Below are 17111 nucleotides of genomic sequence, written 5' to 3' on the forward strand. Positions count from 1 at the left end.
TTTTTTTAAAAATCCACGTCTGTTGGGAACTTGGAAAAATACTTTTTGAAAAGTCCACGTCTGTTGAGAACCAGTAAAAATTATTTTTTAAAAAATCCAAGGCTGTTGAAAAAAATATTTTTTTTAAAATCCACGTCTATTGAGAACTTGCAAAATTTTTTTAAAAATCCACGTCTATTGAGAACTTGCAAAATTTTTTTAAAAAATCCACGTCTGTTGTGTACTTAAAAAAAATATTTTTTAAAAAATCGGCGTCTGTTGAGAACTTGAAAAAGCAGTTTTTAAAATATCCAAGTCTATTAAAACTTAAAAAAATATTTTTTAAAAAATCGGAGTCTGTTGAGAACTTGAAAAAATAGTTTTTAAAATATCCAAGTCTGTTAAAACTTAAAAAAATATTTTTTAAGAAATACACGTCTGTTAAGAACACGTAAAAAATTATTTTTTAAAAAATCCACGTATGTAAAGAACTTGCAAAAATATTTTTTAAAAAATCCACGTCTGTTGAGAACTTGAAAAAATATTTTTTTTAAAAATCCACGTCTGTTGAGAACTTGAAAAAATATTTTTTTAAAAAATCCACGTCAGTTGAGAACTTGAAAAAGTATTTTTTAAAAAATCCACGTCTGTTGGAAACTTGAAAAAATATTTTTTTTAAAAAAACCACGTCTGTTGAGAACTTGAAAAAATATTTTTTTAAAAATCCACGTCTCTTGAAAATTTGAAAAATAATTTTTTGAATGAAATTCACGTCTCTTAGAAACTCGAAAAAATGTTTTTTATAAAATCCACGTCTCTTGGAAACTTGAAAAAATATTTTTTAAAAAATCCACGGCTGTTGAGAAGTTGAAAAATTATTTTTTTAAAAATCCAGGATTGTTAAATTTTTGGCAAAATAATTTGCAAGAAATCCACATCTCTTGGAAACTTGAAAAAATATTTTTTTAAAACCCACCTCGTTGGGAAAAATAAAAATAATAAAAAAAAAAAAATATTTTTTAAAAAATCCACGTCTGTGGAGAACTCGTAAAAAATTACTTTTTAAAAAATCCACGTATGTTGAGAACTTGAAAAAATATTTTTTTAAAAAATTCACTTCTATTGAAACTTAAAAAATATATTTTTTTAAAAAATCTACGTCTCTCGAGAACTTGAAAAAATATTTGTTTAAAAATTCCACGTCTGTTGAGAACTTAAAAAATATATTTTTTTTTAAAATACACGTCTGTTGAGAATTTTAAGAAATATTTAAAAAAAAACCACGCATGTTGAGATTTTAAAGAAATGTTTTTTAAAAAATCTACTTCTGTTGGGAGCTTAAAAAATAATTTTCAAAAAATCCACGTCTGTTGGAAACTTGCAAACATAGTTTAGAAAATCCACGCCTCTTGGAAACTTGAAAAAAATATTTATTTTTAAAGAAATATTTTTTTAAAAATCCACGTTTGTTGAGAATTTTAAGAAATATTTTTAAAAAAATCCACGTTTGTTGAGAATTTTAAGAAATATTTTTAAAAAAATCCACGTCTGTTGAGAATTTAAAGAAATGTTTTTTAAAAAATAAACTTCTGTTGAGAGCTTAAAACATATTTTGTTACAAATCCACGTCTGTTGAGAACTTGAAAAAAATGTTTTTTAAAAAATCCACGACTGTTGAGAACATGATACTATGTTATTTGAAAACATCCACGCTTGTAAAATTTTTGTAAAAACAATTTTTTAAAAAAAGATACCCGCTTGATAAATTTTTGGAAAAATAATTTTTAAAAAATTCACGCTTGTTAAAGTGTTAAAATAATAATTTAAACAAGTAAAGAAGCTGTAAGTACGGCCGGGCCGATCTTTGAATACACAAATTTTTTCCATGTCTGTTAAGAACTTGCAAAAATATTTTTTAAAAAATCCACGTCTGTAGAGAACTTGAAAAAATAATTTTTAAAAAATCCACGTCTATTGAGAACTTGAAAAAATATTTTTTAAAAAATCCACGTCTGTTGAGAACTTGAAAAAATATATTTTTTTAAAAAATCAACGTCTGTTGAGGACTTGAAAAAAATGTTTTAAAAAATTCACGTCTGTTGAAAACTTGAAAAAATATTTATTTAAGAAATTCACATCTGTTGAAAACTTTTTTTTTTAAATTCCCGTCTGTTGAGAACATGAAAAAATAATTTTTAAAAAATCCACATCTGTTAAGAACTTGAAAAAGTATTTTTTTTTAAATCCACGTCTGCTTAGAACTTGAAAAAATATTTTTTAAAAAATCCACGTCAGCTAAGAAATTGAAAAAATATTTTTCAAAAAATCCACGTCTGGTGAGAACTTGCAAAAACATTTTTTAAAAAATCCACGTCTGGTGAGAACTTGCAAAAATATTTTTTAAAAAATCCACGTCTGTTGAGAACTTGAGGAAATATTTTTTTAAAAAATTCACGTCTGTTGAGAATTTGAAAAAATATATTTTTTAAAAATTCTACGTCTGTTGAGAATTTAAAAAAATATTTTTTAGAAAATCCACGTTCGTTGAGAAGATGGATTTTTTTTTAAATCCACGTCTTTTAGAAAGTTGAAAAAAAATACTTTTAAAAATCCAAGTCTATTATGAACTTCAAAAATATTTTTTAAAAAATCCCCGTCTGTTGAGAATTTGAAAAATTATTTTTTAAAAAAATCCACGTCTGTCGAGAATTTGAAAAACTATTTTTTAAGAAATCCACATCTGTCGAGAACTTAAAAAAATATTTTTTAATGGGCTATATGAAGTCGTTGACGTGCACAGACAACTTTCTGTCAAAGGCTTTAGTAACCAGTACGAACTTCAAATACCAATTTTGAGACAATTCGGGTGAATAATGTCTCCAACATCATCAAAATACCGAATATCGGAAGATACCGTTATATGGGGGCTATAAGAAGACGTGCATTTACACAGACAATTTTCTGTCTTAGGCTGTAGTACCCATTACGAACTTCAGACACCAAATTTGAAACATTTCCGGTGCATAATGTCGCAAAACTCATCAAAATACCGAATATCGGGAGGTACCGTTATATGGGGACCATACGAAGACGTGGACCTGCACAGACAATTTTCTTTCATAAGCTGTAGTATCCATTTCGAACTTCAAATATCAAATTTGAAACAATTCCGGTGAATAATGTCGCTAGAATCATCAAAATACCGAAAATCAGGAGATACCGTTATATGGGGGCTATACGAAGACGTGGACCTGCACAGACAATTTTCTGTCTTTGGCTGTAGTATCAATTACGAACTTCAAATACCAATTTTGAAACAATTCCGGTGCATAGTGTCGCTTAAAACACCTAAATACCGAAAAAAGAGAGGTAGAGTTATATGGGGTCTATACCAAAACATGGACCTACATGGCCCATTTCCAATACCAAAAGTTATGCAGACATAACACACATTTGAGTAAACATTTATCAATCTATTTCATTTCGTTCGGAAGCTAGAGTGATTTACACAGATGGACAGACGACATAGAATTTTATTCTGATCAAGAATATATCTACTTTGTGGGGTCTAAAATGTATATCTCGAGGTGTCACAAACGGAATGACAAACTTAATATACCCTCCATTCTATGCTGTAGGGTATAATAAATATCCACATCTATTAAATTTTGGGGAAAATATTTTTTTATAAAATTTATGCTGACTAAAATTATTAGAAAATATATTTATTTTTAAATCCACGTTTTTTAAATTTTTCAGGAAAATTATTTTTAAAAAGGTTCTCAGTTGTAGAATTATATGTGTATTTTGTTTTTTAAAAAATCCACGTTTGTTTGGCAGAAGTGTGACCAACACTTGTTTGTTTAATTAAATTATTTGATTTGGTATTTTTTTTTCATATTTTTTATTTTAGATTTTTAAATATTTTTATTTAAATTTTTAATGATTTTTAATCTTTAATTTTTCCTTGATTACTCCTTCGCCATACGCATTTACTTTGCCTTTCATTGATTGCAAAAACTTTCCATTGTAACACCTTCAATGGTTCATTAGCTTGGCATACTTTCAGGCGTCATTAATTAACCACTTAACCCTTAGGAGTGTTTTTATGACAAAAATTAGGTTTGTTTTGTTTATTTCGAAAAGCAATTTAAAAATTATAAATTTTTTTTATTATTAATTTATAATAAAAAAAATTATGTATTTTTATTTTTTTTAATTTTTTTTCCACCGAAACCTTTGAAATAGCGCAAAATTCCGTAATATACTAAGTCGTATATCTTACTAATGTAGATGGGAAACACAACATAGAACTAGACACTTAAGCTAAGGGCCATACTGAACTAAAAAAAAAAGGCAAACCATCCCCCAGTTTAAAGAGTCAGGGGCACCTCATATCCTATCCCCACCACCCCAAAGAAGGTATGATTTCAACCCAACCTAAAAGGGGGGTTGTTGGTGAAAGACAATGAAATTCCCCCAATACACTTTTCACTGCCTTTGCAGAGGAAACATAACAAACCACCCTTAACAGGGTGGCATACAAGGCATTCATAGCTTCCCATTTCCTCGACTTCGGGAGCCAGTCACTTCCATATGCATAGGTATGTGAGAAGTTCAACATATGCCTGCTGTCTTTAAAATTTCTGTTGTTGTTATATTTTTTTCCATTGTTTATGTTTTGGCTTTGGCAACAGCGCCAAGTAAAATGTCAAAACAGTAAATTTTGTTTTGACATAAGTGGCGCATGACATTTGAGATATGTCACGTCAATACTTTCGCTATCGAACGGTAGGGGGCATTGTATGCCATTTTTGGAGGGAGAGTGTTGCCAGCTTGGAAAAAAGTAGTTTTCCAAGGACACAACAAATGAGGATTTTTAAAAGAATAGTTTTCAAACTGGCCAGGGACGTGGATTGTTAAAAAAATATTTTTCCAAAGAATTGCATTTTTTATAAGAAATTTTTCCGAAGTCGTGGTTTTTTTGAAACATATTTTTCCAAAGACTTGGATTTAAAAAAAAAAAAAAAAAACATTTTTTAAAAAAAAAATATTTTTAAAAACAACCATTGGACGTGGATTTTTTTTAAAAATATTTTTAAAAACAACCAATGGACGTGGATTTAAAAAAAAATATTTTTAAAAACAACCAATGGACGTGGATTAAAAAAAAAAAAAAAATATTTTTAAAAACAACCAATGGACGTGGATTTAAAAAAATATATTTTAAAAAACAACCAATGGAAAAGGATTTGAAAAAAAATATTTTTAAAAACAACCATTGGACGTGGATTTAAAAAAAAATAATTTTAAAAACAACCAATAGAAACATTTTTTAAAACAACCAATGGACGTGGATTTTTTAAGAAATATTTTTAAAAACAACCAATGGACGTGGATTTTTTAAAAAATATTTGTAAAAACAACCAATGGACGTAGATTAAAAAAAAAACTATTTCTAAAAACAATCAATGGACGTGAATTTAAAAAAAAATATTTTTTAAAACCAACAAACGGACGTGAATTTAAAAAAAATATGTTTAAAAAAAAAACAAATGGACGTGAATTTTTTAAAAATATATATATTTTTTAAATACAACCAATGGACGTGGATTTTCAAAGAATATTTTTTTACGGACCCAAGGGAGGTAAATTTTTCAAAGAAATTTTTTTTACAGAAACAACGGACGTGGATTTTTAAATAATATTTTTTTCTGACCGAACGGACGTGGAATTTTTAAAAAATATTTTTAAAAACAGCCAATGGACGTGGATGTGTAAAAAAATTTTTTTAGAAACAACCAATGGACGTGGATTTTTCAACGAATATTTTTAAAAACAACCAGTGGACGTGGATTTTTAAAAAAAATAGTTTTAAAAGCAACCAATGGACGTGGATTTAAAAAAAATAGTTTTAAAAGCAACCAATGGATGCGGATTTAAAAAAAAAATATTTTTAAAAACAACAAATGGATGTGGATTTTTCAAAAATAATTTTAAAATGAGTAAATGGTCGTGGATTTTTATAAATATATTTTCAAGAACAACCAATGGACGTGGATTTTTTAAAAAAATATTTTTAAAAACAACCAATTGACGTTGATTTTTCAAAGAATATTTTTAAAAACAACCAATGGACGTGGATTTTTAAACAAATATTTTTAAAAACAACCAATGGGCGTGGCTTTTTAAAAAAATATTTTTTAAAACAACAAATGGTCGTCGATTTTTAAAAAAATATTTTTAAAAACAACCAATGGACGTGGACTTTTAAAAAAAATATTTTTAAAAACAACCAATGGACGAGGATTTTCAAAAATATTTTTAAAAACAACCAATGGACGTAGATTTTCAAAGAATATTTTTTCAAAGACCCAACGGACGTGGATTTTTTAAAAAATATTTTTAAAAATAACCAATGGACGTAGATTTTTTAAAAATTATTTTTAAAAATAACCAATGGACGTGGATTTTTTAAAAATTATTTTTAAAAATAACCAATGGACGTGGATTTTTCAAAGAATATTTTTTTACAGATCCAACGGACGTGGATTTTTTAAAAAATATTTTTTTACAGATTCGACGGACGTGGATTTGGGACGTGGCAACATTATAAAGTTGCCAACTATTTAAAAGTTTTGTATTTTTTGGGTAGTGTGTTTAAGGAGCCATAATTTTGGAAGTAGTTAGCCGATTTTCATAAGATTTGTACCGATTGGAAGGTCATTATATTCTCTTTAATTGGAAGTAAGTATAATCTGATTTATCTAACAAAATTCTAAAGTTATACCTAAAATAATGCGGCCACCTCAAACTTATACATTTTTTCTAAATTCTCAGTCATCATTTTCATGGGCACACAATTTTTAAAGTTCTACGTATAGCTCGAGGATTTTTTCTGATTTTGAGAGACAAGGGTGTTATTAAGAAAAATTTCTTCAGCTGTGTTAATGTAATTGCTGAAGTCTTAGAGATATTGGCCAACTTAAGCCTTTGCTCAAATTTTCGAAATTCTGGAATTTCTTGTGTAATTTATTTCAAGGAGGCATAACTTTGGAAGTAGACGGTCGATATTAACATGGTTTTTACTGATTCGGTAGAGATTTACATTGTCTTTAAGTCTGATAAAGAAATATTTAATTATCTAATGAAACGCTAGAGATATAGCCAAAATAATGTGGTAACCCAAAATATTTGAAATTTGAAAAATGTTCAGTAACCTTCTTCTAGGTCACATAACTTTTGAAATATTTGCTATGGATCTATGAAATTTTTGGATTCTGCAAGAGTAAGGTGCTGTCTTCGAAATCCTTTGAGAAGTTTTTGTTGTAACTTGTCAAATTACTGAGATATCGGGCAAATTATTAACTTACTAAAATTTTGCAGGTTTTGAAGTTTTTTCAGTAATATTCTTCCGGGGCCCATAACGTATTTATTAGTAGAGTTATTTGTCTAACATAGATATCGATTTATAAGAGCATACTTTTATCTTTAATTTGATCCCAGAAATACCCTGCCAAACACCAAAGATATGGTTAAAATATTGAGGCACCCAAAAATTAATAAGTGAAATAATATTTATTTGAAAGATATTCTAGGGCCCACAACTTTTGAAGTAATAGGTGGATCTTATTCCAGTATGTGGTTTCTTTAAGAGGAGAGAGCGGGTTTTAAAATTCTGCTTAGAATTTTTCATGTAACACATCGAATACCGGAGATATCGGAAAAAATTTGCATGTACTTAAATTTTTTTAATTTTTGGTATTTTTTTGGAACTGAATTGAAAGAGTGGTTAAATAAAATAAAAAAAGGGAGGATGTTATTCAAATATGTAATTTTGTAAAGAGGAGAGTGTGCGTTTTAAAATGTTCCCTAATATGTTTGATGTAAGTCATCAAATAACTGAGATATCGGAAATTTTTTTCATGTACATAACTTTTTTAAATTTTTGTTATTTTTAGGTAATCGATTACAAGGGGCGATAACTTCAGATTAAATAGAAACGTATTTATGAAATATATCTCAATTTGATAGAGCGCTTTCTTGTATTTAATTTGGCGTCAAATATTTCAATGTATCTGCTCAAATAACAAAGTTATGGGAAAACTGCAATATAACCTCAAAATGCCAAAATATGTTCTATTTTTTAGTATTCATATTCTAGATCACATAACTTTTGAAATATTTGCTGTATTCTCCTAAAATCTTTTGATAACGAAAGAGAAGGGAGTTGTTTTGGAAATTTTGTGAAGGTTTTGTTATACATCCAACAGAGTTCTAGAAATATCGGAAGTTTTAACTTAGTATGTAAATTTTCACGTTAATATATATTTTTTAAGTTACGACATTGGAGGAACCATAACTTCTGAATTTGCGGGGGGATTTTTGCAAAATATCTTTTTTTGGGAAGAGGAAATATTTAAAAATATTTTTTTCTCGAAAAGTTGACCCATTTCCCATTTGTGGGTTAAAATGTAAACAATTCACAATACCAGTCACACATGTGTTTTAATGCTCTCACATTCATTCTCAACTCGCCGTTATGTTTTTTCTCTCTCTCAAAAAGTCTCTCACAACTACTGTTGCTTCATCAAAGGGGAGACTGCGCTCTCTGGCCAAGAGTGCAAAGACATTTTGTCTCTCTCACATACAAACACACATATACCGACACTGAACAATAACATTGGGGCCGGTATGCAGTGCCACTGAGCTGTCGACGTCTCTGCTGTTGCTCGTGGCACCATCATCCACAGAGAAATGTGTAACACTTTTGTAGTCTACTTTTAGGTGCGTGTTGAGCATAACGTAAGCGCGTGAAAATCGAAAAAAATATTACTTAGAAATTTAAAAAAAAAAATTAATAAATAAATAAATGAAAAAATATAAAACCCAAAATAAGGTGAAGTGGAGAAAAAGGAATCACAGCAAGGGAATACAAAAATAATAATGGAAATACTTCACAAAAAAGGAATAAAAATGTGAATTACAAATAGAAAATTGAATAAAAATCCAATAGAAATAAAATTTAAAAATAAAAAAATATCCTCTTAAAGAAAAAATAATAATAAAAAAAGGAAAGTAGAAAAAAATATGTTCCCCTAAAAAAGAAAATATCAAATCTAGTGTACCCAAAAAGAAGGTGAAACTTAAAAAGAATAGCTGAAAAAAAATCTACCCAATTTTTATTTAGTAAATATTGTGTAATGAAAGTGAAAATATAGTATTGAGAACAACAAGGCAAAGAAAGGAAGAAGAAGGAGAAAACAAAAAGAAAATCGACGTAAAGTTGCCAGCAGCTACTACGACTTCTGTATGTCACAACCCTCCGCTCCGCTTTATACTCCTTGCTGGAAATAATAAAAAAAATCGTTCTCATTTTTGTTTTTTTTTTAATAAAGAAAAAATTACTCAAATAATACATACATACACATGCCAATGCATGGCGAATTTTCTGCTTGTTGGGAAATGAACCCAACACATTAACAACAAAATCGGCAACAACAACAACAACAGCCACTACAACTACAACTCCTCTTTGTTAAGGAATAGAACGTTATCCTTGCCGTCACCACCACTAACATCATTATTAACGTCGCCGTCGTCATCGTCGGCGTTGTCGTTTGTCGTCGTCGTAGTCGTCCTCATCATTTACGCACAAAAGTGGTGAATTATGCCTGCGACTCCGTCTGGTACCCCCTGCTGATTTTCAACTATTTTACACTATTGTCTGAACAGAGTTACGAAGACCAACGACCAGTGACAGCAGTAGCAGCAGAAGCAGGACTTTTAAAGTAAGTGAGAGTAAAACTAGAAAAAAAAAAATTATATGCCAGGGTTGCCATGTGGAAATATTCAGGATTGTATTTGGAAGCAATAATTTCAGGACTTCATGACTCACGTTTTTTTTAAAGAAAACAAATCGAAGATCCAGGAATGAGATTTAAAAAAAAAAACAAAAATCAGGACACCATTTTGAGGACTTTTCCTAAAGAAATCCATATTAGGACACCAGGACTAAGAAGATTTCTATAGACCCCAGGTTTGGCGGGCCCCGTATGACTGAGGGTTTTTTCCGTATATAGACATTAAAAAAAATATCCTTAAATGTCTCAACGATGTGGATTAAAAAAAAAAAAAAAATTCAAGGCCTCACAAAGACGTTGCTTTTTTAAAAAATATTTTCAAGGCCTTACAAAGACGTGTATTTGTATTCTTAAAGGTCTCCTTAGGATGTAGATTTTTTAAAACGAATATTTTTAGAGGACCTGTAAGACGTTGACTTTTTAAAATTATATTTTCAAAGCCATAGATTTTTTAAAAAATATTTGTTAAGGCCTCACAAAAACGTGGGTTTTTTTAAAAAATATTTTTGAAAGGCCCCGCAAAGAAGTGGACTTTTTAAAAAAAATATTCTTAAAAGTATCTTTACGAGGTAGATTAAAAAAAATATATATTTTTAGAGGTCGCTTTACGATGTGGATTTTTATATAAAAATGTTTTAAGGGTCTCTTTAAAAGGTGGATTTTTTATATAAATGCTTTAAGGGTCTCTTTAAGAGGTGGGTTTTTTAAAAAGAATATTTTTAGAGGTATATTTAAGACGTGGAATTTTTTAAATAATATTTTCAAAGCCATAGAAGGACGTGGATTAAAAAAAAAAAATCAAGGCCATAGAAGAATATGGATTTTTAGAAAACAAATTATAAGCTCTAAAAAGGACGTGCTTTTTTAAAAAAATATTTTTCAAACTCTAAAAAGGAGGTCAATTTTTTAAAAGATATATTTAAACTCTTAAAAATTAGGTCCATTTTATAAATAAAATATATTTTTAACTCTAAAAAGGACCTTTATAAAAAAAAAAATATTTGTCATGTCCTCACAAAGCCGTGTTGTTTTTAACATTTTTCAAGGCCTTACAAAGATCTGGATTTTTTTAAATATTTTTCAAAGCTTTTCAAAAGAGGTAGATTTTTAAAAAAATATACTTTAAATGCCTAACAAAGACGTGGGTTTTTTCTAAAAAATATTGTCAAGGCCATGGAAGGACGTGGGTTTTTTAAAAAATATGTTTTAAGGCATTACATAGACCTGGATTTTTAAAAAAAAAATTTTCAAGACCTTACGTTTACCTGGATTTTTTAAAAAATATTTTTCGAGATCTTACATACACCTGGATTATTTAAAAAATATTTTTCATGGCCTCACCTATACAGCGATTTTTTAAAAAATATTTTTCATGGCCTGCTGTAGACCTGTATTTAAAAAAATATATATTTTTCATGGCTTTACAAAGACGTGGATTTCTTTAAATATATTTTCAAGGTCATAAAAAGGACGTGCATTCTTAAAAAAAATATTTTTCAAGGCCTTATGCTCTAAAAGCACGTGCATTTAAAAAAGAAATATTTTTTAAGCTCTAAAAAGGAGGTCCATTTTTCAAAGATATATTTTAAACTCTAAGCAGGACGTTCATTTTTTAAAAAAATACATTCAAGGCCTTAAAAAGACGTGAATTTAAAAAAAATATTTCTCAAGACCTTACGTTCACCTGGATTTTTTAAAAAATATTTTGCGAGACCTTACATACACCTGGATTTTTTAAAAAATATTTGTCAAGACCTTACCTGGATTTTTTAAAAAATATTTTTCATGGCCTCACCTATACAGGGATTTTTTTAAAAATTATTTTTCATGTCCTGATGTAGATCTGGATTTAAAAAAAATATATTTTTCATGGCCTGACGTAGACCTTTAGGATTTAAAAAAATATATTTTTTTCATGGCCTTACAAAGACGTGGATTTCTTTGTTAATATTTTTCAAGGTCTTATAAAGACGTGGATTTGTGAAAAAAAAAATATTTTGAGCTCTAAAAAGGACGTGCATATTTAAAAAATATTTTTTTAGCCCTAAAAAGGGCACATGGATTTTCTAAAAAATAAGGATGTCTTTTAAGGATGTCCATTTTTTTAAATATATTTCTAACTCTGAAAAAGACGTAGAGTTTTTAAAAAGTATTTTTCAGGATCTTACATACATGCAAAAATATATTTGTCATGGCCTCTCCTAGACCTGGATTTTTTAAAACATATTTTTCATGGCCTTACGTGGACGTGGATTTTTTAAAAAATAATTTTCAAAACCTTACGAGGACGTGGATTTAAAAAAATCATGGCCTTACGTAGACCTGGATTTAAATAAAAAAATATTTTGCATGACCTTACGTAGACCTGGATTTAAAAACAATATTTTTCATGGCCTTAAGTAGACCTGTTTTTTTTTTTTAATATTTATAATGTATTTTCAAAGCTCTTAAATGGACGTGGTTTAAAAAAAAAAATCAAGAACTTACGTAGACTTGGATTTTTAAAAGTCTCCTTACGATGTGGATGAAGTATTTTCAAGGCCTAACAAAGGCGTGAATCTTAACCTCTAAAAAGAACGTGGATTTAAGAAAAAACTTAACTTTTACAAGTAAAAAAGCTCTACATTCGGGCAGGCCGAACTGTAAATACCCTCCACCATTTGCAACAAAGTTGGCAATTTTCAAAAAATAAAATCTGTTAAAAATTCTGTTAAAATCTTAAAAATACCGAATGTATCCGTTATATTAGGGTCTATATGACGACGTGGACCTGCAGAGGCATGTTTTTTGATAAGACATTACAATATTCAAATGCGAAACTTAAAAAAAAAGGTGAATAATATCGCTAATATCATCAAAGTACCGAATATCGGGAGATTATATGGGGGCTACACGAAGACGTGGACCTGCACACAAAATTTTCTGTCATAGGCTGCAGTATCCATTACGAACTTCAATTACCAAATTTGAAACATTTCCGGTGAATAATGTCGCTATAATCATCAAAATACCGAATATCGGGAGGTACCGTTATATGGGAGCTCTAGCAGAACGTGGACCTACATGACCCATTTTCAATACCAAAAGTCCTGCAGACATAACATACATTTGAGTTAAATTTTATCAACCTTCTTCATTTCGTTCGGAAGCTAGAGTGATTTTCGCAGACGGATCGACGGACGGACATCGACATAGAATTTTATGCTGATCAAGAATATATAGACTTTGTGGGGTATAAAATGTATATTTCGTGGTGTTACAAACGGAATGACAAACTTAATATACTAAGGTGGAGGGTATAAAAAATATTTTTTTTTAAATCTACGTCCTTTTTACAGCTTCTTTTGTGAGAGATAAACGTCCTTTTAAGAAATAAAAAACCTTTTTTTTAAATCGACATCTTAAAGAGACCTTTAAAAATGTTCCATGAAAATCCAATGAAAATCCACATCCTAAAGAGTCCTTCGAAGACATTTTTAAAAAAATCCACGTCTTAGGACTTCAAGAGAATATAATTTAAAAAACAAATTTAATCTCTTACCAGTAAAGAAAGTCCTAAAGTCGGGCGGGGCCGATTTTATGATACCCTACACCACTTCGCTAATTTAGTTGAGCTCCACTTAATAATTAAAAGTTTTTATGGGAGAATTCAATCATACACCCTATGATTATAATTATAATTTAAAATTCAAAGGACTAAATATGCCGAAGCATTTGTATCTTTTAAATTCGGACTTGTATTGCCCATTTGTTGCGAAATTAATTTGAAATCGGATAAAAATATATATGGGAACTATATCCAAATCTGAACCGATCTCGATAAAATTTGGCAAAGATATATCTGAGCTGTATTTGATATATTTCCCTGAATATCGTTGTTACGGAGTGCATATTACGGCTGTGGGTAACAAATACAATAAATCGGATGAACAATATATATGGGAGCTATAACTATATCTGAACCGATCTTCACCAAATTTGGTATACTACCTTCTAGACTAAATTCGGTCGTATGTGCCAAATTCCATCCCATTTGGGCAAATATTAGACGTTTGGTGCACAATAAAAGGTAAATCGGACGAAGTTATATATGGGAGCTATATCGAAATCTGAACCGATCTCGATAAAATTTAGCAAAGGTATTTCTGAGCTGCATTTGATATATTTCCCCAAATATTGTTGTTACAGAGTGCATATTATGGCTGCGGAGGACAAAAATAACAAATCGGATGAACAATATATATGGGAGCTATATCTATATCTGAACCGATTTCGATAAAATTTGGCATACTTATTTTCAGGCCTAATTTGGTTGTATGTGCAAAATTCCATACTATTCGTGTTGATATTACACGTTTGGTGCACAATAAAAGGCAAATCGGACGAAGATATATATGGGAGCTATATCTAATTTTTTACCGATTATCTCCAATTTCAATAGGGTTCGTCCTTGGGCCAAACAAATGTTGTTTGCAAAGTTTCATCTCAATCGGATAATAAATGCGACCTGCATTTTGTTCACAAGAATACATGGACAGACGGACGGACAGACGGACTGACATGCATAAATCAACTCAGAAAGTGATTCTATGCAGATCATCAAAAGGAACTATGGGTCTATCTCGTTTCCTTTTGCCTGTTACAAACAAATGCACAAAGACATAATACCCTGACCACCTTGTGGTGTAGGGTATAAAAATGGACGCAGATTTTTTTTAATTATTTTAAACTTACAAGCAGGACTTATTTTTTTTTTAATATTTTCAAACTCTAAATATGACATGATTTTTTTTTTAATTATTCTAAAATCAAGGCTCTAAATATAACATGGATTCCTTTAAAAATATCTTTTATGTCCCGAAAAAAATATATATTCAGGCCATAGAAAAACCCGATTTTTTAAAAAAATATATTTGAGAAAATTATTTTTCTGTCCTTGCAAAGACAAGGATCTTTAAAAATGTTTTTCCGTTTAAAAAGGATTTTTAAACTCTAAATCTGACGTTAATTTTTTTTTTAATTTTTCTAAAATCTGGGCTCTAAATATGACATGGATTCGTTTAAAAATATTTTTTATATCCCGAAAAAATATATCTTCAGGCCATACAAAAACCGGATTTTTAAAAAAAAAATATATTTTTCAAGGCCTCAAAAGGACGGAAATATTTTAGAAAATTATTTTTCTGGTTTTGCAAAGACAAGGACCTTTTAATTTTTTTTTCCGTTGAAAAAGTTTTTTTAAACTCTAAATATGATATTTTCAAATTTTTCTAAAATCTAGGCTCTAAATATGATATGGATTCTTTTAAAAATATTTTTTATATCCCGAAAAAAATATCTATTCAGGCCATACAAAAACCAGATTTTTAAAAAAATATATTTTTCAAGACCTCAAAAGGACGGAAATATTTTAGAAAATTACTTTTCTGGCTTTGCAAAGACAAGGATCTTGAAAAAAAAATTTTTTCCGTTTAAAAAGTATTTTTAAACTCTAAATTTGAAGTGATTTTTTTTTAATTATTCTAAAATCTGGGCTCTATATATGACATGGATTCGTTTAAAAATATTTTTTATATCCCGAAAAAATATATCTTCAGGCCATACAAAAACCGGATTTTTTAAAAAAAAATATATTTTTCAAGACCTCAAAAGGACGGAAATATTTTAGAAAATTATTTTTCTGGCTTTGCAAAGACAAGGAGCTTTTAATTTTTTTTTCGGTTTAAAAAGGATTTTTAAACTCTAAATATGACGTGAATTTTTTTTTAAATTATTCTAAAATCTAGCCTCTAAAATCTAGATTCCTTTGAAATTATTTTTTATGTTCCGAAAAAAATATATCTTCAGGCCATACACAAAAACCCGATTTTAAAAAAAAAATAATTTTTCAAGGCCTCAAAAGGAAGGAAATATTTTAGAGAATTATTTTTCTGGCTTTGCAAACACAAGGATCTTTAAAAAAAAATTTTTTCCGTTTAAAAAGGATTTTTAAACTCTAAATATGATTTTTTTAAATTATTCTAAAATCTAGGCTCTAAATATGACATGGATTCTTTTAAAAATATTATTTTTGTTCCGAAAAAAATATATATTCACGCTATACAAAAACTCGATTTTTTAAAAAAAAAATATACATTTTTCAAGGACTCAAAAGGACGGAAATATTTTAGAAAATTATTTTTCTGGATTTTCAAAGACAAGGATCTTGAAAAAAAAAATTTTCCGTTTAAAAAGTATTTTTAAACTCTAAATATGAAGTGATTTTTTTTTAATTATTCTAAAAACTAGGCTCTAAATATGACATGGATTCTTTTAAAAATATTTTTTTATGTCCCGAAAAATATATATCTTCAGACCATACAAAAACCCTTTTTTTTTTCAAAAATATATTTTTCAAGGCCTCAAAAGGAGGGAAATATTTTAGAAAATTATTTTTCTGGCTTTGAAAAGACAAGGATCTTTTAAATTTTTTTTCCGTTTAAGAAGGATTTTTAACTCTAAATATGACGTGATTTTTTTTTAAATTATTCTAAAATCTAGGCTCTAAATATGACATGGATTCTTTCAAAAATATTTTTTATGCCCCGGAAAAAATATATCTTCAGGCCATACAAAAACCCGATTTTTTATAAAATATATTTTTCAAGGCCTCAAACGGACGGAAATATTTTAGAAAATATTTTTTTTTTGGTCTTTGCAAAGACAAGGACCTTTTAAATTTTTTTTTTTCGGTTTAAAAAGGAACGTGGCTGTTTTTCTCTCTGAAGTCGGTTGGTAATCCTGAAAATGTGTGTGCGTATGTGTTCGCTGTTTTTTTTTTTGGGAATTGCGTGCTTCTGATAATTATCATGTTTTCTGGCTCTCCATTATTTCGTTGCAGGCAAATGTGTCACAACGTTCAAAACTTTGTTTTCGAATAATTCACAAGTTGTTGGCCATTTTTTTTTCTGTCGATTCCTCAAAAGGTTGAGGTGTCGATTTTTCCCCCTCGCCCCTTTTCCTCAGTCTGGCCATGAGTTGGGTTATTGTTATTTTTTCCATTTTCCCCCCTCCAAAATTCAACACAGGACAACTTAAGTGGTTGACTTCAAAAAAATTCTCCTGTTTTTCTACTTCTTCTTCTTCGTCTCTCCAGGACTCTTTGGAAAATTGTCATGGCGTTTTGTTATTGTTTTGTTTTTCGGCTCTTCTCTTTTGAGTTTCTACTTCTTCTCACCAGGACTCTTTGGAAAATTGTCATGGCGTTTTGTTATTGTTTTGTTTTTCGGC

The 17111-nt window shown here is 29.0% G+C and overlaps 1 protein-coding gene across 1 annotated transcript in view; it reads left to right on the top strand.

Annotated features, from left to right (window-relative positions):
- The first annotated feature begins 8614 nt into the window (after positions 1–8614).
- LOC101896376 (potassium voltage-gated channel protein eag) overlaps positions 8615–17111 on the top strand; it is a 274849-nt gene continuing 266352 nt past the window's right edge. Inside the window, exon 1 of the mRNA XM_059118706.1 lies at positions 8615–9770. The gene's annotated coding sequence lies outside the window, so the exon portion shown is untranslated. The remainder of the gene's footprint in view (positions 9771–17111) is intronic.

Source organism: Musca domestica, unplaced genomic scaffold (assembly GCF_030504385.1).
Source record: "Musca domestica strain aabys unplaced genomic scaffold, Musca_domestica.polishedcontigs.V.1.1 13, whole genome shotgun sequence".
NCBI classification, from domain to species: domain Eukaryota; kingdom Metazoa; phylum Arthropoda; class Insecta; order Diptera; family Muscidae; genus Musca; species Musca domestica.